The sequence below is a fragment of the Mustelus asterias genome, chromosome 21 (genome assembly GCF_964213995.1).
Source record: "Mustelus asterias chromosome 21, sMusAst1.hap1.1, whole genome shotgun sequence".
Taxonomy (NCBI): Eukaryota; Metazoa; Chordata; class Chondrichthyes; order Carcharhiniformes; family Triakidae; genus Mustelus; species Mustelus asterias.
The window spans coordinates 67922700-67942956 of NC_135821.1; the positions used below are offsets into that span (position 1 = coordinate 67922700).

General features: G+C 45.5%; 1 protein-coding gene across 1 annotated transcript in view; it reads right to left on the reverse strand.

Annotated features, from left to right (window-relative positions):
- pacrg (PARK2 co-regulated) overlaps nt 1-20257 on the reverse strand; it is a 324372-nt gene that overhangs the window by 21273 nt on the left and 282842 nt on the right. The window lies entirely within an intron of this gene.

Below are 20257 nucleotides of genomic sequence, written 5' to 3' on the forward strand. Positions count from 1 at the left end.
CATTAGCAGATTTTCCCAGTTTACTGCGGACAATCTCTGTCCAAATCTCATTAAACTCAGCCCACACCCAAAATCCAGAATTCCAGTAGCTGATTTGTGCTTTTCACTTTCAAACACAATATTGAACTCGATCATGTTATGATCACTATTTCATAGAATCATAGAAATCATAAAAACCCTCCAGTGCAGAAGGAAGCCATTCGGCCCATCGAGCCTGCACCGACCACAATCCCACCCAGGCCCTACCCCCACATATTTTACCCGCTAATCCCTCTGACCTACGCATCCCAGGACTCTAAGGGGCAATTTTCTTAACCTGGCCAATCAACCTAACCCGCACATCTTTGAACTGTGGGAGGAAACCGGAGCACCCGGAGGAAACCCACGCAGACACGAGGAGAATGTGCAAACTCCACACAGACAGTGACCCGAGCCGGGAATCGAACCCAGGACCCTGGAGCTGTGAAGCAGCAGAGCTAACCACTGTGCTACCGTGCTGCCCGATTCATAGAATCATAGAATCTACAGTGCAGAAGGAGGCCATTTGGCCCATCGAGTCTGCACCGACCACAATCCCACCCAAGTCCCATCCCCATAACCCCATATATTTTGCCCTCCCAATCCCCTGACACTAAGGGGAAATTTATCATGGCTAATCAACCTAACCTGTACATCTTTGGGAGGAAACCAGTGCAGACATGGCATGGGGAGAACGTGCAAACTCCACACGGACAGTCACCCGAGGCTGGAATTGAAACCGGGTCCCTGACGCTGTGAGGCAGCAGTGCTAACCACTGTGCCACCGTGCCACCCCAAATATCTGATAAATGTTCACACACAATTAGGCTACTTATTAAATCCGGGTCATTACTCCTATATTACTTGCCCTCTTGTTGCATCCAGGACATATTGCTGGAGGAAATAGGACACACACTCCAGAAATTCACAACCTTTCTGATAAGGTGCTTGCCTGCCTCTCCCGATCTATGTTAAAGTTAAAATCCCCCATTAATATTAATATTATTTAGCCTTTGCGATACAGTTGCCTGATTCCTGCATTTATACAATCTAGCACAACACAATTACCAGGTGCAACACCAGGCACTGGAGTGTGGCAACTAGGGGATTTTCACAGTAACTTCATTGCAGTGTTAATGTAAGCCTACTTGTGACACTAATGAATAAACTTTAAAAGCACTGGTGGGCTTTCTTAACTATAGCATTGGTGTGGAGGGACCAGGACAGGTTGTTGGCAATCTGGACACCTAAAAACGTGAAGCTCTCGACCATTTCCACTTTATTCCTATTGATGTAGACAGGAGCATGTCCTCCACTATGCTTTGTACGAGGTAAGAACTAACTTTTTTTAGTATGTTTGAATGCGTATCTATAGAAAGCAAGGTTTCACTAAAGTAAAGTTTATTTATTAGTCACAAATAGTCTTACATTCACACTGCAATGAAGTTACTGTGAAAATCAGTGACTGATGAAGAATATAAACAATGTATTCAAGAGGCGGCTAGATATAGCACTTGGGGTGAATGTATTGCTAGTGTAAGCCTACTTGTGACTAATAAACAAACTTTTACTTTAACTATTACAATTTAAGGTCCTTTTCCTCAGTTCCTCCCGTTAGGTCTCCATGCATAATTTCCCCTCATTATTTCCTCCCTCATCATTGAAGTCATTTTGCTTTGAATCAGTAAAACCACCCCAACCCGTCTGCTACTTTCCCTATCCGTCCTGTAAACCTTATACCCCAGGGTATTTAATTCCCAGTCCCCGAGCATCCTGCAGCCACATCTGAGTAATGGCTAATATATCCTCATCTCCAATTTGAATTTGTCCTTGCAGCTCATTTAATCTATTCCTTACACGGCGTACATTTGTATATGGAACTCTTATTTGGGCCATACATTCTAAGCTGTCCCTCAGCACAGATGCTTTATTTACTTGTTTATCATTTCTATGTTCTGGTTTAATCAATATACTTCTAATAGTTTTGTCATTACCTGTCATACCTGAAGGAAAATTCATGATTATTTCTTTACTCTCTGTCTTGTTATTTGTTTTCGAAACTATGTATATTGATTTCTCCTGAGGCCTCCCCCCATATTTCATACAATGTAATATCATAGATTCCCTACAGTGCAGAAGAGACCATTCGGCCCATTGAGTCTGCACCGACCCTCCAACAGAGTATCTTACTCAGGCCCTATCCCTGTAACCCCCACATTTCTCATGGCTAATCTATCTAATCTAGACATTTTAAGACACTATGGTGCAATTTAGCATGGACAATCCTTGGCGGCCTGGTGGCGCAGTGGATAGCACTGCTGCCTCACAGCGCCAGGGACCCAGGTTCGATTCCTGGCTTGAGTCACTGTCTGTGTGGAGTTTGCACGTTCTCCCTATGTCTGTGTGGGTTTCCTCCGGGTGCTCCGGTTTCCTCCCACAGTCCAAAGATGTGCCGGTTAGATTGATTGGCCAGGCTAAATTGCCCCTTAGTGTCAGGGGGTTAGTAGGGTAAATAAGTAGAGTTATGGGGATAGGGCCTGGGTGGGATTGTGGTTGGTGCAGACTCGATGGGCCAAATGGCCTCATTCTGCACTGCAGGGATTCTATGAAACTGCACATCTTTGGACCATGGGAGGAAATCAGAGCACCCGGAGGAAACCCATGCAGACATGGGGAGAACATGCAAACTCCACACAGTCAGTCACCCGAGGCTGGAGTCCCTGGAGCTGTGAGGCAGTAGTGTCAACCATTGGGTCACCGTGCCGCCCATTCACTAGTTTAAGGTCCATGTGATCACCCTATTTATCCTTTCTGCTAGGAAATTGGTCCCAGGTCAGTTCAGGTGGAGCCTGAAGGGAGGCTTCATCGTCCAGTTAAGGATGGCAGGCAGTCTCTCAGAGCAGGATAGCCAATCAGTGACTTTCTAGTGTGATAGGAGTAATAGAAGATGAGTTAGAGAGAGAGTGCTACAAAATGGCCACTCTCTGTAATTTCTTTGAGTCTTAAACTAAAAGGAACTTTCTTGTGGTTGGGTCACTATTGTGTGAATGTGAGTGTGAGTGTATGAATGTGTGAGTGTGTATGTGAGTGTGCGAGTGAATGAGTGAAAGAGTGAGTGTGTGAGTGTGTGTGTGAGTGTGTGTGTGAGTGTGCGAGTTTGTGTGTGAGACTGTGAGTGTGTGAGTGTGTTTATGTGTGAATTTGAGTGTGTGAGTGAGTGTATGAGTGTGTGAATGTGTGTGTGAGTGTGTGTGTGAGTGTGCGAGTTTGTGTGTGAGACTGTGAGTGTGTGTGTGTTTATGTGTGAATTTGAGTGTGTGAGTGAGTGTGTGAATGTGTGTGTGAGTTTGAGTGAGTGAGTGTGTGAGTGTGAGTGAGGAACACATGATCGGTGCAGGCTTGGAGGGCTGAAGGGCCTGTTCCTGTGCTGTATTGTTCTTGGTTTTGTTTTTGTTTGTGTGAGTGAGTGTGAGTAAGTGTGTGAGTGAGTGAGAGTGTGAGTGAGTGTGTGTGAGTGAGTGTGTATAACATCATAACTAAGGATTGTGGGTTTTAAATAAAAAGAAAAGATGTTGTTTGCACGCGTAGATTCAAACTAAGAACAGCAAGGTTTATTGAAAGAAATGCTCTCTGCACTGCACAGTCTACAAACTGAGAGTAAAACATTAGGAGCTTGTGAAATAGTCCAATGATATCACCATCAAATCATGTGACCTGCTCTTAAAGCAGCCATGCATCCCTTTTACATATATAACAGTGTGTGGGGGGCAAGGGAGAAGGCAGGGTGGGGGAGGGCCCTGTTGCTCAATAGTCCAGTCTATGTCTGCTCCTGCACCCAAGCAGGCAGGGCCTCAAGGCCTGCCTGGAGCACTGGCCATTCGGTCCGTCACTGGGTGGCCACCTCCAGGCAGCTAAACTGGTTGTTGTTGCCTCTGGCCATCTGGAGGCCAACTGGAGAATCCCAGTGGTTTCTCCTACACTTGCAGAGAGGTTACAGGAAGGAGGAGGAGGTCTGTGGAAATTCACTCCAAGTGGACTTTTGGCTGGATTTTAGCCTGAAGGGCGCCGGAGAGCCTCCAGCCAATCGCCAGAGTAAACGATTTTTCATCTTTGAGCTTACACAGAGCCGGCCTCTAATTCCACCATTTGAGCCTCAGATACTGAGTGGGACCCTGACCTGCTGCTTAGACAGTGCGTTTTCAGCAAGGGTTAGATACCGAATCGTGACCAGAGGCAGGAATGCTGTGACCTGTAAAAGTTTGTGATTCCTTCCTGCACAATTCGTGCCACAAACAAACAAACAGGTACAACCAGCGGCTCTTAAAGGGACAACTATAAAAGCCGTTCCAGAAATGACTAAATGTCATCGGGATGCATGGGAGCAGCTAGAGCCTTTTTTCCTCCACCCTGACCCCTGATGCGCTGAACTTGGACCGTAACGCTCCTACAGCACCCCAGCTAATTCAGCCCAGATCTGGTGTGTGGGATTCACCTGGGGTTAGATCACTCAGCTGGGTGGTATTAGGGTTAAGGTAACAGGCTGTGATAGAAAGTAAGCAAGTAAACAACCATTTTAAAACCGTGTTTTAAAATCACGCGGGGCAGGTTTCTAATTCTTTGCCACCCGGATGCTAAGCATCGCCAGGGGAAAAGACAGAAAGGGATGTACCATTCTCGGCCTTCCAGAATGTTCTCACTTGCATACTCACTTCCTATAGTGTGGCGCCCAGAACTGTACACAGTATTCCAGCTGAGATCTAGCTAGTGTCTTGTATAAGTTCAGCATAATCTCCTTGGGTCTTGTACTCTATGTCCCTATTAATAAAAAAACTCAAAATATTATATTCTTCATTAACTGCTCTCTCCACCTATCCTGCCACCTTCAATGACCTGTGCACATATACACCCAGGTCTCTCTCTGCTCCTTAAAGTTTAAAGGTTTATTTATTAGTATCTCAAGTAAGCTTACGTTAACACTGCAGTGAAGTTACTGTGAAAATCCCCTAGTCGCCACTCTCTGGCGCCTCTTCTGGTACATTGAGGGAGAATTTAGCATGGCAAATCCACCTAACCAGCACGTCTTTCGGACCTTGGGAGGAAACCGGAGCACCCGGAGGAAACCCACGCAGACACAGGGAGAACGTGCAGACTCCGCACAGACAGGGTCCCAAGCCGGGAATCGAACCTGGGTCCCTGGAACCGTGAGGCAACAGTGCTAACCCGCTGTGCCACCGGTGCCGCCCGCAAGCTGGCTCAAGTGGCTGTATGGGTCACCTTCCGTACAAGCCACCCCCTTAGATATTCAATTCCGTGCTTCATTTAGGCAGCAAAGATTAAAACTGACCTAGTTATTACCGTGTTCTCTCACTTGTGTCCTTCGTCAACAGGGACAAAGGGTTTAACACTTTATTCATGATGAACAACTCTTTAATCTCGGGATGGCCGGGCGATCAAACAGCATAATTTCCCTGCTTTTTTATTAAGGGAGGAAAACACAGGGCAAGCACAAGTCAATCACAAAAATAATGCCAACTGGCTGTGTAAGGTTAAAATTCTGACACTTGCTATATTGTTCCGGATGCTCCCATTTGCATACAGTGCGCAGAGAGAGATTAGACAGGGAACTACTGTGAGGTCGAGGAACCAAGGACATCTGCTGAGGGCTGCAGCTGCCTCTGTGCAAATCACCCACGGTGCCATTTGGAGCAAGTCATGTGGAGTATGTGGGATTTATGAGGAGCACTTTAGTGGCACAATTTAACATGGTCACAAACACTTTATTCTTTAATGATCCCTCAAAAATAGCATTGTTACAACACATTCCATGTGCCTGCTGAGAAGTGGGGGAGGCTTACATTGCAGGAATGCTTTGTAAGGAATGCTGATACACCAGCTGAGGGACATTTTATCAAAAGGAATTGTGTTGGCACAGTCAGTCCTCACTAACTGGATAATATTTGTATTCAAGTGTCTAAATTAAAAATGAGCATTAGCATGCGAATCTTACATCAGTAATGGAATCATTTGCTGCTGTCATTGTTCTTCCCGTATTACGGTTAGTGTGTGTTGTGGTGCCTTTTCTCTTCTTAAATTTTACTTTTAGTTGCGCGCATTCAAAATGGGCGGCACGGTGGCACAGTGGTTAGCACTGCTGCCTCACAGTGCCAGGGACCCGGGTTCGATCCCCAGCTTGGGTCTGTGTGGAGTCTCCCCGTGTCTGCGTGGGTTTCCTCCGGGTGCTCCGGTTTCCTCCCACAGTCCGAAAGACGTGCTGGTTATAGGTGCATCGGCCGTGCTAAATTCGCCCTCAGTGTTACCCGAACAGGCGGGGGAGCGTTGGCGAGTAGGGGATTTTCACAGTAACTTCATTACAGTGTTAATGTGAGCCTTACTTGTGAAACTAATAAATAAACTTTAAAAATAGACTCACGACAAGGCACCTTTCAACGGCTTTTCCGGCAGCAGATACTGTGTTCCAAATGTGAAAGATTAAGGTTGTCTCAATGCACTTTCTGCAGCCCATGATGGTTGGGATCGGACAACACTTGGAGGCATTGAGAGAAGGATTCCTCACTTTGGGAGGCGATTAGTAATGTCTGGAGGGAACTGATGACTCAGCTGATGTTGCCAGTTTTTTCAGCGGGTGACAAAACCATCAGGTCTTTGTTAATTAAAGCACAGTTACCCTCAAATGGCTGACTGTAAGGAAATAGCATTCTCCCCACATTCATGCATCCCTCAATGAAAGAAAAACAGGAACCTGAGGGCCACAGCTGCAGATGAGCAATCCCACCATCGGTTACACATTAGAACCAATTCAGTTGTTGCTCATTTAAATCATTTGCTCACATGGTGTGTGCTGCTGCTTTGGAGTTGCTCCAGTCTCGTACCTTTTTTGTAAGCACGTCCAAAGTTACCGTCGTTTTTTTTCCAGAGGTGCTGCCACTAATTGCCTTGATATACATCTTGACGTTGCCTGGTATGGAGGGTATTAGCTATGAGAAAAGGTTGGAGAAACTTGGTTTGTTCTCACTGGAACGATGGAGGTTGAGAGGGCGACCTGATAGAAGTCTACAAGATTATGAGAGGCATGGACAGAGTGGATAGTCAGACGTTTTTTCCCAGGGTGGATGAGTCAATTGCTAGGGGGCATAAGTTTAAGGTGCGAAGGGCAAGGTTTAAAGGAGATGTGCGAGGCAAGCGTTTTTTTTTACACAGAGGGGGGTGGGTGCCTGGAACTCGCTGCCGGGGGAGGTAGTGGAAGCAGTTACGATAGGGACTTTTAAGGGGCATCTTGACAAATACATGAATAGGATGGGAATAGAGGGATATGGTACCCGGAAGGGTAGGGGGTTTTAGTTCAGACGGGCAGCATGGTCGGTGCAGGCTCGGAGGACCGAAGGGCCTGTTCCTGTGCTATAATTTTCTTTGTTCTTTGTTCTCTTTATATACAAGAACAGTCCCTTCCGATGTGTCCAAACGTTTCGACTTTAAGCTCTCTGCTAGTCATGTGGTAGTAGAACTCAGCTTTGAGGAACTGAATCTCAGGATGGATTGCAATCTGGTGATTTCATCTGTTGTGCCTTGCCTCACGGTGTGTTTTAACCCTGAGATGGTGGACAAAGAACCGCGAGTCGACTTCTTGCTAATCATAGAATATACAGTGCAGAAGGAGACCATTTGGCCCATCGAGTCTGTACCGACCACAATCCCACCTAGGCCCTATTCCCGTAACTCCTCATATTTACCCTGCTAATCCCCCGACACTAGGGTTAATTTATCATGGCCAATCAACCTGACCGTATTAGTAATATTTATTCATACACACAATTAATGTTAATCACTGACACAATCAATTTAAGTTATTTACAGAATACTAAAGTTCAAGTTCAATACTAGACCTTGACTTAACTTTTGCGTGACCCAGGCAGATATTGGCCTTTATCCGCATGCTGCTCTCCGTAATCCTCGGTGTGGTCTGGCCCTTCGGTCTGGTCTGATACTCTGGCTCTGGCCTTCCTTCCGTTGTTGGTGTGGTGGCTCTGGTGTTTGTTACTGGCGTTGGTCACCGTTGTTCTGTTCTGGTCTCTTCCTCGACCTCATGGTCGTGTTGTCCGTGAGAGAGAGAGTTCCTGCCGTTCTGCAGCACCTTTTATCCCTCATTGATTGGTCTCTTGATTATTACCAATCAATCAATCAGGGCTTGATCACCCTGATCAATTACAGTCCAATCAGGTGCTGCCACCCCGATCTCTGGGTGTGTACCCAGCGGCCATGCCTGTAGCTGCTGGAGGCAAGTAGGTCACATACCTCCCTCCCAAATATGGGGTTAAGGCGCCCCTGCGTCTGATAAACAAGTATGTTTGACCAGAGAGTGTCCATTGTCTTTGGGATGGCCTATTTCCTGTGTATTCTGTAGCCTGGAGCTGCAGCCTATTACTCTCTGTCCAATATTCTTTTAAGGCTGCAATTTGTCCATTTCTGTAATTGGCCAACTGTCCCAGCATGCTTTGTAAATTGCCATCTTAGGCGGCCTGTTTGGCCACACATCAGACCAGCATTTCCAATTGCCTCACTATGAGAGGTGAGCTTCAAAGCTGTGTCTGATTTTCCATTACAACCCTTTCAGCTGATCACTGTCCTTTGAGGTTTTCAAAGAACCAACTTGTTTCTTATCATGTGATTGCTCCTAAAACCATCATTTCCAATTGAATTGACAATGTTGCCACCAAATGAGAGAAAAGTGCAGGCAAAGTGTGTGCGGCCCTCCAACATACTGCAGAACTAAGTGATGGGTCACAACTCCTTTCCCACAACTTGCAGCCTCAGGAGGGGGGTGGAAGGGAAGGCAGGGCGTCAGATCACAGCCTGGTAGCGGTGATAAAATGAGGCCAGACAAGCATGCCATGGAGAGGTGCTGAGCTAATGACAGGCACTTCTCCACAAAGACATTTCTATAGGTAAAATAGGTACTTCAATTACGTAGATGGGCGGCACGGGGTGGCACAGTGGTTAGCACGGCTGCCTAACAGCACTAGAGACCTGGGTTCGATTCCCGGCTTGGGTCACTGTCTGTGCGGAGTCTATATGTTCTCTCCGTGTCTGTGTGGGTTTCCTCCCACAGTCTGAAAGATGTGCTGATTAGATGCATCGGCCGTGCTAAACTCTCCCTCAGTGTACCCCGAACAGTGTGGTGACGAGGGGATTTTCACAGAAACTTCGTCGCAGACTTATGTAATTGAGACACTAATAAAAATAAAGTTTAAAGATAGATTGGTGTAATTGGGATTGTTAACCCAGGAGATTTGATATTTAAAATTATGAGGGGTTAAAGAGTATGCAAGGACAATCTGTTCCCACTGATGGAAGGATTGAGAATGAGAGGGCACAGATTTAGGTAATTGGCAAAACAAATGGTGGAGGCCTGAGGAGAAAGGCTTTCACCCAGTGAGTGGTTAGGGTCTGGAATGCACTGCGTGAGTGCGTGGTGGAGACAGATTCAATCGAGGCATTCAAGACGGAATTGGATTATTATCTGAAAAAGGAAGACCGGGCAGGGTTATGGAGAGAGGTTGGGAAATGGCACAAGGAGAGTTGCTCCTTTGGAGATGGTATAATCTAACCAATGGTAACATGCTGTGAGGATCAGCTGACCAGCTGACCCGGTAGACAATGTAACCACGAGCAAAATGGTGCGTTGGTCGGTTGACCCAGTATAAATAGAAAGCAGACGAGGATTGCGGGGGCATTTGTGCCCCAGGGTGTAATGGTGTAATGAAGTTTCTTTACTAATCCTTTACTGTGATTCACTTTGTGAAGTTAGTTCTTTTATTGCTTGTTACTGGAGTGTCTGTACTGCCAGAGGAACAGGAGAGTCGGTGCAGAAATGAGTGGCCGAATGGCCTCCCCATGTTCTGTAAGAGTTTGGTGACTCTCTGATTCCACCTTGGTTAATGCGGCACGGTGGCACAGTGGTTAGCTCTGTGGCCTCACTGTGCCAGGGACCAGGGTTCAATTCCCGGTTTGGGTCACTGTGCGGAGTTTGCACATTCTCCCCGTGTCTGCGCGGGTTTCCTCTGGGTGCTCCAGTTTCCTCCCACAATCCGAAAGACGTGCTGGTTTAGGTGCATTGGCCATGCTAAATTTTCCCTCAGTGTACCCGAACAGGTGCCGGAATGTGGCGACTAGAGGATTTTCACAGTAACTTCACTGCAGTGTTAATGTAAGCCTGCGTGTGATTAATAAATTAAAACTTTGTCACTGTCTTTTTCATTTAACTCAAGGTGTTTTAAAAAATTATATTTTGATGCATTAGTTTATTTCTTTGGATGGTTTGCATTTATTGCCCTGCGATACTTCCCTTCATAGCTTTAAGTTGTTAATGATATTTACAATGCAAGGATGGCTATTCCTTTGGCGATTCTGACTATACTGCAAAATTTAAGTGAGGGACAGAATTCTTCTTCTTTTGTCTCTGCTTGATGACGCTTCTCTACCTCCTCCTGTCAGTCACCCGTTCCCCATCCAATCACCACCACATCTTTCCAAGTGGTCCTGAGTTTGCCTCTAATCCTTCTTCCTGGCAGTCCCATCCCCATCATTCACCTCACCGCATTCTCTCTCTCTCTCTGCAACGGGCGACCATGTCATTTCCTGCACTTCTCAACCACTTTTATGCTTCCACAATCTTCACTGACCCCCCCCCTCCCTCCAATGCCCCCCCCCTCGCCCGATGAGCTGGTTCCTATTTTTTTCCTTTCCTATTACTGCACATGATCTCAGCATCCACTTCTCATTAGCATGCAGTAATTCTCCCTCTCTCTTCTTGATGTTGTCCAGGTTTCTGCACTATATAACGAGGCTGATCTTATGGCTGTCTTATGCATTCTTCCTTTCATTTTCAGAGATATTTTTCTATCACATGACATTCACTTCAACTCTTCCAATTCATAGAAACCATAGAAACCATAGAAACCCTACAGTGCAGAAGGAGGCCATTCGGCCCATCGAGTCTGCACCGACCACAATCCCACCCAGGCCCTACCCCCACATATTTACCCGCTAATCCCTCTAACCTACGCATCTCGGGGACAATTTTTAACCTGGCCAATCAACCTAACCCGCACATCTTTGGACTGTGGGAGGAAACCGGAGCACCCGGAGGAAACCCACGCAGACACGAGGAGAATGTGCAAACTCCACACAGACAGTGACCCGAGCCGGGAATCGAACCCGGGACCCTGGAGCTGTGAAGCAGCAGTGCTAACCACTGTGCTACCGTGCCGCCCAACTGGAGCTAATCCTCTGCTTAATTTACATATCCGTACTTTTATCTTCTGCCACCACTGACCCCAGGTACTTGAAACATCTTATCATAGAATCATAAAATCATAGAAGCCCAACAGTGCAGAAGGAGGCCACCCGGCCCATCGAGTCTGCATCAACCACAATCCCATTCAGGCCCTATCCCCGCAACTCCACACACTTACCCTGCTAATCCCTCTGACACTAGGGTCAATTGAGCATGGCCAATCAATGTAACCCGCACATCTTTGGACTGTGGGAGGAAACCAGAGCACACGGAGGAAACCCACGCAGATACAGGGAGAGTGTGCAAACTCCACACAGACTGTGACCCAAGGCCGGAATTGAACCCTGGTCTCTGGCGCTGTGAGGCAGCAGTGTTAACCACTGTGCCACCATGCCACCCTCCCCATCTTCACCCAGAATCTCTACACCTTCATCCTGACACTCTTTTTCAAGGTCAAACTGACAGCCCATAAATTGGGTTTTTGGTCCCCTGATCTTCATATCCTTGCCTTCTGTACTTAGAATCATAGAATCCCTACAGTGCAGAAGGAGGCCTCACAGTGCCAGGGACCCGGGTTTGATTCCCAGTTTGAGTCACTGTCTGTGCAGAGTCTGCACGTTCTCTGCGTGGGTTTCCTCCGGATGCTCTGGTTTCTTCCCATAGTCCGAAAGACATGCTGGTTTAGGTGCATTGGCCATGCTAAATTCTCCCTCAGTGTACCCAAACAGGCGCCGGAGTGTGGCGACTCGGGGATTTTCACAGTAACTCCATTGCAGTGTTAATGTAAGCCTACTTGTGACCAATAAATAAACTTTAAACTTTTTCCTGTCGTCACCTGATGTGATTGATTGCCACAGAGTTGTGCCATCTGCTATAGGAAACCTGTAGTCGACATCTAAAACATATTCCCGATGAAGAGAACATTATCATAGCATGGAGCTACCAAGTCACCCAACCCTTTCAATCCATTGCAGAGAACATCCACTGCTGTAGACAATCTGCAGTGCAAACCTGTCAAACAAAGGATAAATGTTGTTTGTAAGAAGAGTCACCTTCATCATTTTTCATTTGGAGGTGCCTACTGAAAAGGTTTTCACATGATGACAAATTTGCCTTGAGTGCAAGGTGTAGATAAAACCTATGCGGGCATCATAACCCTTCAGCCCCATCGCCTCCATGAACAGGAAAACTATCCACTGAATTACAGTTTAGTTATTTGTGATTATATTTCGTGTTTAAAGTGGGGTTGCTTTAAGAGGCAGTGTTTTGTTACAAGAGTCATTTTTTTTGGTAAACATGCAACAGATGCTAAGAATGCAGGCTAATAACTGATTTTAGTTAGACTAACACTTTGTAGTGTTAATGAACCTTTTGTTTTTTTAAACTCTCCTGGGATTTCAGACTAGGTACACAGAATCCTGCAAGGTTTTGATTAGGTTGATTGACAGAGTTAGGGTCATCTGATTAATGGGTAGAGCTAAGCTTGCAGGAACAAAACACTTTATTCTTCATTTTAAAATGTAAGCAGTTGCTGCCTGGGGTGCAAGAAGAAAGCAATGTATCCCCCTGTCTCTTTCTCTCTCTTTCCAAAGACATTCAGAAAGTTACATGCCTGGTAACCTAAGTCAAAGCAAATTTTGCATTTTGCTAACTAATTTTAAAGAGAGGTTTAAGTCTGTAAGGTAAACATTACTTGATTGGAACCCATTGTGATAGCTTAGCAGTTAAAATTGTGTCTTGTCACGTTTATGTATTGTTCAATTGTTACAAGTTTAGCTAATTCATTTGTTACAATTAAACAGTTTTGGTAAATAAAGTTTATTTTGCTAAAACCTTCCTAGTTTGGCAGTAGAATTGCGTCTCAACTTTTCCTCACACAAATGCCAAAGTAGCAAATTGTTGGCATCTCGTCTGGCTTCACAATATACCTTGGGGTTTCTGATCTGGTACTCTAACCTAATTGACCCCAGAAAGATCATTCTGATACTCAGTGCCCATAACCCAGCAGCAGCCACAATACATTAATTGTTTATCAAACCAAGGTGCCTGTATGAATTCAAGGGAGAACTTTGAGCAGATGGCTTCTAGAGAGGCCATGGCCTAAAGGTGCTATCGCTGCATTATTAATCCAGATACTGAGCTAGTGTTCTGGGGACCTGGATTCGAATACTGCCATGACAGATGGTGGAATTTGAATTTAATAAAAAATATCTGGAATTAATAATTGACCAATGACCATTGTTGACTAGGGGCGGCACGGTGGTGCAGTGGTTAGCACTGCTGCCTCACAGTGCCAGGGACCTGGGTTCGATTCCCAGCTCAGGTCACTGTCTGTGTGGAGTTTGCACGTTCTCCCCGTGTCCGCGTGGGTTTCCTCCGGGTGCTCCAGTTTCCTCCCATAGTCCGAAAGATGTGCTGGTTAGGGTGCAGTGACCCGAACAGGCGCTGGAATGTGGCGATTAGGGGAATTTCACAGTAACTTCATTTCAATATAAGCCTACTTGTGACTAATAACTGTTAATTTTAACTTTGATTTTCTGAAAAACCCACCTGGTTCACTAACGTCCTTTAGGGAAGGAAATCTGCCTTCTTTACCTGGTCTGGCCTACATATGACTCCAGAGCCACAGCAATGTGGTTTGACTCTCAACTGCCCTTGGTCAACTAGGAATGGGCAATAAATGCTGGCCAGCGACGCTCATGTCCCACGAATGAATTTTTAAAAAGTTCAGGGATGCCCTGTGCACCTGTGGCTGTTGAGTCCAAACAGCAATATCCCCAAGTCGCAGGAGAGTGTCTACATTCAGATACTGATTGCAGCTGGCAGTTCCACTGTGCTGCTCAACTGTTTGCAAAGGACAGTGGTTGTATACAGTGCTTCAGGTAATACCACCCAGGTGTGTTTTTTCCTAAGTTAAGATTTTGCATCGAACTACACGGGATATGTAGCATAGAAAAAGGCTCAAGTCCTGGTGTGGGACTTAGACTCAAATCCTTAGAATGTTACCAACTGAGCCACAGCTGACACACTAGTGTGTAAACTTGAGAAGAGCTGTGAAATGCAACCAAGTTCATTTGCATTGCAGAGGTTCAATAAAGCAGGAAAAACTCAACATTTGCTTTTTCAGTTTGGATCTGGCTCATTAAAAACAACAAGAACCTCCACTTGCATTTTAAGAAGTATCCCAAGAGACCTTACAGTTAGAAAACTGACGCGGAGCTAGCAAAGAGGAAATTGGAAATAGGTAATCAAAAACTAAATTGGTGGAAAGTTTGAGGTGCTTTCAAGGTGCGTAAAGATTTAGGGAGAGATTCTCAGAGATTAGCCCCTCGGGGAATGAAGACTCTGATAATGAAAGTGAGGCAAAAAGCAAGGCCAAAGAGTCTGGATTCACAGAAGCAAGTTACAGATCAATTATAATTGAATTTGGTGCTACTTCTCTGGACAGGTTAAACACTTGGATTCAGTTTTTAAACATGTATACAAAGCTGCCAGATTGTTGCAAAAATCCAAGTGGTTGACTAACATCCTTTAGGGAAGGAAAGCCTTCCCTGTTATAGCCCGCAAATGTCCAGTCTCATCAATGTGGGAGACTTCTAACTGCCTCTGAGAACACCTAGCATTATAGTTATAGTTACACCTAGTTATATCAAACTGCTATCACCTTTCCACATTCCCCAGGGCAACTAGAGATGGCTGATCAGTGTTGGCCATTCCATGCCACCTACCTCCCAAGATTGTTTTATTTTGAAGTGTTCGGAGGAGGGACTGAACAGGTACGCAAAGCTGAAGGAAGCTGCAGAGATAGATATGTCGATGGTGGAATGTCAAGGCAGGAATGCAGGTTTTAAATCACCTTGCTCCGGGGAAGTTGGGGACCAAATGTGAATTAGTGAGGATGAGGACAGGATATGTGTGGCAGAATTGTTGCAGCGAATCAATTTCTCAGTCATAGTGTCTGAAGCCTCAGCATACACAGTTGTATTTAAGGCGCTGATACATTTCCAGAGTGCAGTAAACGTCGTGTATCTTCGACCCCATTTTCTTCTTTAGTTCATATCTCACCTCGAGTGGCCAGATTTCTCCAGGGTCTGTCTCTCGGGATTAAACAATAATCTCCAGGACACTGAGGTGAAACCAGTCAGGAGAAAAATTGGCTGGAAATTGTGGAGAAAATTGTCAGGAAAATGTGGTGAAAATTGCCAGGAAAATGTCGGGAAAATTGTCTGGAAAATGTAGGGAAAATTGTCTGGAAAATGTAGGGAAAATTGTCTGGAAGATGTAGGGAAAATTGTCTGGAAGATGTGGGGAAAATGAAAAACAGGATGAAAGCGAAAGGAAAATAGAAAATACAATCTGCGATCTGTGAGAATGAGAGCAGGAGGCACTGCACCGTCCCACCAATGCACGGTCCCTGGTTTATAGCTGGCAAGGTGGCTCGCTGTGTTTGGCACCCCAGGGCATCTCCTCCAGAGGACAGCTGTCCACCACACCTGACAAGAACCGAGTCCGAAAGGTGTGCTGGTTAGGGTGCATTGGCCATGCTAAATTCTCCCTCAGTGTACCCGAGTGTGGAGTGTGGCGACTAGGGGATTTTCACAGTAATTCCATTGCAGTGTAAATGTAAGCCTTACTTGTGACAATAATAAATAAACTTAAACTTAAACAAAGCAGTCTCCAGGGTATGGGATAGCTGTGGGAGGTGACATCGAGTAAGCTAGGGCTGTCTAATAATGCCATGAATGACTGAGGTCTCCCTCACATTGCTCAACTGGTAAGGGGTGGCCTAACTATCTTATCGCAGAATCCCTACAGTGCAGAAGGAGGCCATTCAGCCCATCAAGTCTCAACCGACTCATACTCCACACATTTATCCCGCTAATCCAGATTGAGTCACTGTCTGTGCGGAGTCCGCACATTCTCCCCGTGTCTGTGTGGGTTTCCTCCAGGTACTCTGGTTTCCTCCCACAGTCTGAAAGATGTGCTGGTTAGGTGCATTGGCCATGCTAAATTCTCTTTCAGTGTACCCGAACAGGCGCCAGAGTGTGGCGACGAGGGGACTTTTGCAGTAACTTCATTGCTGTGTTAATGTAAGCCTACTTGTGACACTAATAAATAAACTTTAAAATCTCCCTAATCTGGGCATCTTTGGACACTAAGGGGCAATTTAACATGGTCAATCAACATAACCTGCACTTCTTTGGAGTGTGGGAGGAAACCGGAGCACTCGGAGGAAACCTACACAGACATGGGGAGAACGTGCGGACTCTGCACAGACAGTCACCCAAGGCTGGAATTGAATTTGGATAGTCAGAAGCTTTTTCCCAGGGTGGAAGAGGCATAAGTAGGGGGCATAGGTTTAAAGTGTGAGGGGCAAGGTTTAAAGGAGGTGTACGAGGCAAGTTTTTTACACAGAGGGTGTTAGGTGCCTGGAACTCGCTGCCGGGGGAGGAAGTGGAAGCAGATACGATAGCAAGTTTTAAGGGGCATCTGGACAAATACATGAATAGGATGGGAATAGAGGGATATGGTCCCCGGAAGGATAGGGGGTTTTAGTTCAGTCGGGCAGCATGGTTGGTGCAGGCTTGGAGGGGCGAAGGGCCTATTCCGGTGCTGTAATTTTCTTTGTTCTTTGCTCTTTGAACCTGGTGCTGAGAGGCAGCAATGCTAACCATTGTGCCGTCGTGTTGCCCATGAAGTGTCAGATCTCAGAAAGTGAAGGATAGAACTGAAGCCTGGTACATGCTTCAATTTACAGAGTAACCGTTTTAACAACACCAGGTCAAAGTCCAACAGGTTTATTTGGTAGCAAATGCCATTAGCTTTCGGAGCGCTGCTCCTTCGTCAGATGGAGTGGAAATCTGCTCTCAAACAGGGCACAGAGACACAAAATCAAGTTACAGAATACTGATTAGAATGCAAATCTCTACAGCCAACCAGTTCTTAAAGGTACAGACAATGTGAGTGGAGGAGGGAGCATTAAGCACAGGTTAAAGAGATGTGTATTGTCTCCAGACAGGACAGCCAGCAATTTACAGAGACAGACATTACACATCGTGCACCTCCAACTCACAACCCATCTTTTAACCTGCTCCTATATATCCAGGCTGCTGTAAAAATGTAGTGAGCTTGATGTGATTCGACCACACGACTTTCTGATCTGGAGTCAAACACGTTACTGTTACTGACACAAGCCCCATTCTACTCCTATATATGGATGAGTCTCTCATTAATGTCCACCACCGAAAGATGATTAAACACTTGCCAACAATTAAGAAGAAGCTTTTCCCAGAAAAGTTGGCGATCGCGGTCCCTCAGGAAAGGGCTGCAGATTCGCGGGACCACAATCTCCGAACGGACAACAATGGATAATGATCCAAATTAGCTGACGTGGAGGCAGTGAGTTCAGTACCTCAGTTGCATCAGCAGTAGAAAATCTCCCTTTAGGGTTTGACTTAGAACAGTGAGAACATTTAAAGCCATTTATACGTCCAACACCATTGAGATTTCATGGCAAAGTTATTGTGGTGAACCATAGTTGGTTACCACTATGAGTGCTGAGCCATGGATGGTCAGCACTATAGGGGTTTGTAGATATGTTACTGTTGTCACTGTTGGGGTTAGGGTTGGGCTGTTCTACCTGTTGATATTGTTCTGTGGTACACTCCAGTTGGCTCCGCCTACCTGGAGAAGTATAAAGGTCACTGCACTGCCTGGTGACCCTTTAGTCTGGGATTGTATTGTATATAGTGTGCTCCATTCTTGTTAGTAATAAAAGCCTTTATTTCCCGGGTACAATCTAGCCTCCCGAGTGATTTAATCGCGCATCAGTTATCAGATCCCCAAGGGATTCATAACTCTGGAAAGAAATCGCAAATAATTCAAGAAAAGGTACCAAAATTAATTTGGGTGGATTTAAGACTCAAGTCATCCTCCTGAATGCAACAGAGAAGGAAAGAAATATGTTTTGTTGCGGTATAAATCAAAGTACAATTTGCTAATATGTTTGTTCCAAACTGAAATTGTTGAAGTATAATTAAAATACCATTAATTGATTTGATAAATTTCCATATGAAACTCCATCATTAATTTTGGATATAATTGACATTTTATTGCTGCTTTGATTAGATTTGTAGTTTAATATCTCATGTATGTCAAAGTAAAAGGAAATTCTAATCATGAAATCAGGCATCTTCAATCTCCCTTTTGAAAAGCTTGGTAAGTTATGGCCTGACTATAAATCCCCTCGGCTGACCAGATGACATTGAAAGTTTTGTACAGAGGACCGAGGTACATCTCACAAACCCGGGCACAACACAGAATCATGGGGGCGGGGGGCAGGTTCTCCTGTGATGGGTGGCACAGGGGTTAGCACTGGTGCCTCACAGCGCCAGGGCCCTGGGTTCGATTCCCAGCTTGGGTCACTATCTGTGCGGAGTCTACACATTCTCCCTATGTCTGCGTGGGTTTCCTCCGGGTGCTCCGGTTTCCTCCCTCATTCTGAAAGATGTGCTGGTTAGTTGCAATGACCCAAACAGGCGCTGGTGGCACAGTGGTTTGCCCTGCTGCCTCACAGTGCCAGGGATCTGGGTTCGATTCCCGGCTTGGGTCACTGTCTATGTGGAGTTTGCATGTTCTTCCCGTGTTCCCGTGTCCTCCGGATGCTCCAGTTTCCTCCCACATTCTGAAAGGCATGCTGGTTAGGTGCATTGACTTGAACAGGTGCCGGACTGTGGCGAGTGGGGGAATTTCATAGTAACTTCATTGCAGTGTTAATGTAAGCCTACTTGTGACTAATAAATAAACTTATTAACTTTGTCATTTCCTCTTTAGTGCTCCGGTTTCCTCCCACAGTCTGAAAGACATGCTGGTTATGTGCATTGGCCGTGCTAAATTCTCCCTCGGTGTACCTGAACAGGCGCCGGAGTGTGGCAACAGGGAGATTTTCACAGTAACTACATTGCAGTGTTAATGTAAGCCTACTTGTGATTCTAATAAATAAGCTTTAAATGTAACCATCACGTCTTTCTTGAGGCGCTTCTTGGCAATTTTTTAATTAAGGGTGCTTTACGATGGCCTTCTGCTCTCAGAGGCAGGACGAGGGGGCGAGTCCCAAGTCTACCTCAGCCAGAATGGGAATCAAGCCCGTGTTGTTCGCATTATTCTGATCCATACTGCAGCCAGCTCGCCAACTGTGCTAACCGGCCCCTGAGCGCCATTAGCCCCATCATTACTGTGAGAGTAAAATAGTTCCCATTATCCTGGCGCGTAATCTGCAAGTGATTACAAAGCCCCAATCCAAGGCTCAGCAACAGACGTGCTGAATGGATGTAACTATGTAGATTTGTTGCCTTTGGGCTTTTTACGATACAGATAAAAATACTAAGTAAGCTTTTTTTTAGAAATGGAATACGTAATGTGTAACACTGATCTTCCATCAGCTTCTACCACCCTGGAGAACAGTAGAATTTTATTAAAGAATATCTTTGGCAAACACTGGGCAGCATTGTGCATTGATGAATAACATCGTTTGCAGACGAGGAGCTCAGAGCTTTATAAATGCAAAATTACCATTACGGGAATTATTTTGTGCTGCTCTAATACTTGCACCTGCCTCTGTGAGTGCTTGAGCCCTTGTCCGCTTGTGTTAGGATCAAGAAACCAGGGCGAAAGTCAAAATGTAAGGGAAGATTTTTCTTCTGACTGAGTATGTTTGGTTGATGACTAAGCAACAATGATGTTAATTTACCAGCAGGCTTCATGAATATTGTATGTATTATAATTTCAAAATTGGAAATGGCCATTGGGAAATCACAGTGGTTGGAATTATTTGTTAAGTTCTTTGTAACTTTCTTCCCTGACAACTAACTGATCCAATTGGCCTGGACAGATTGATAAGGGAGTTAGCCAAGTCACTGTAAGTACTGG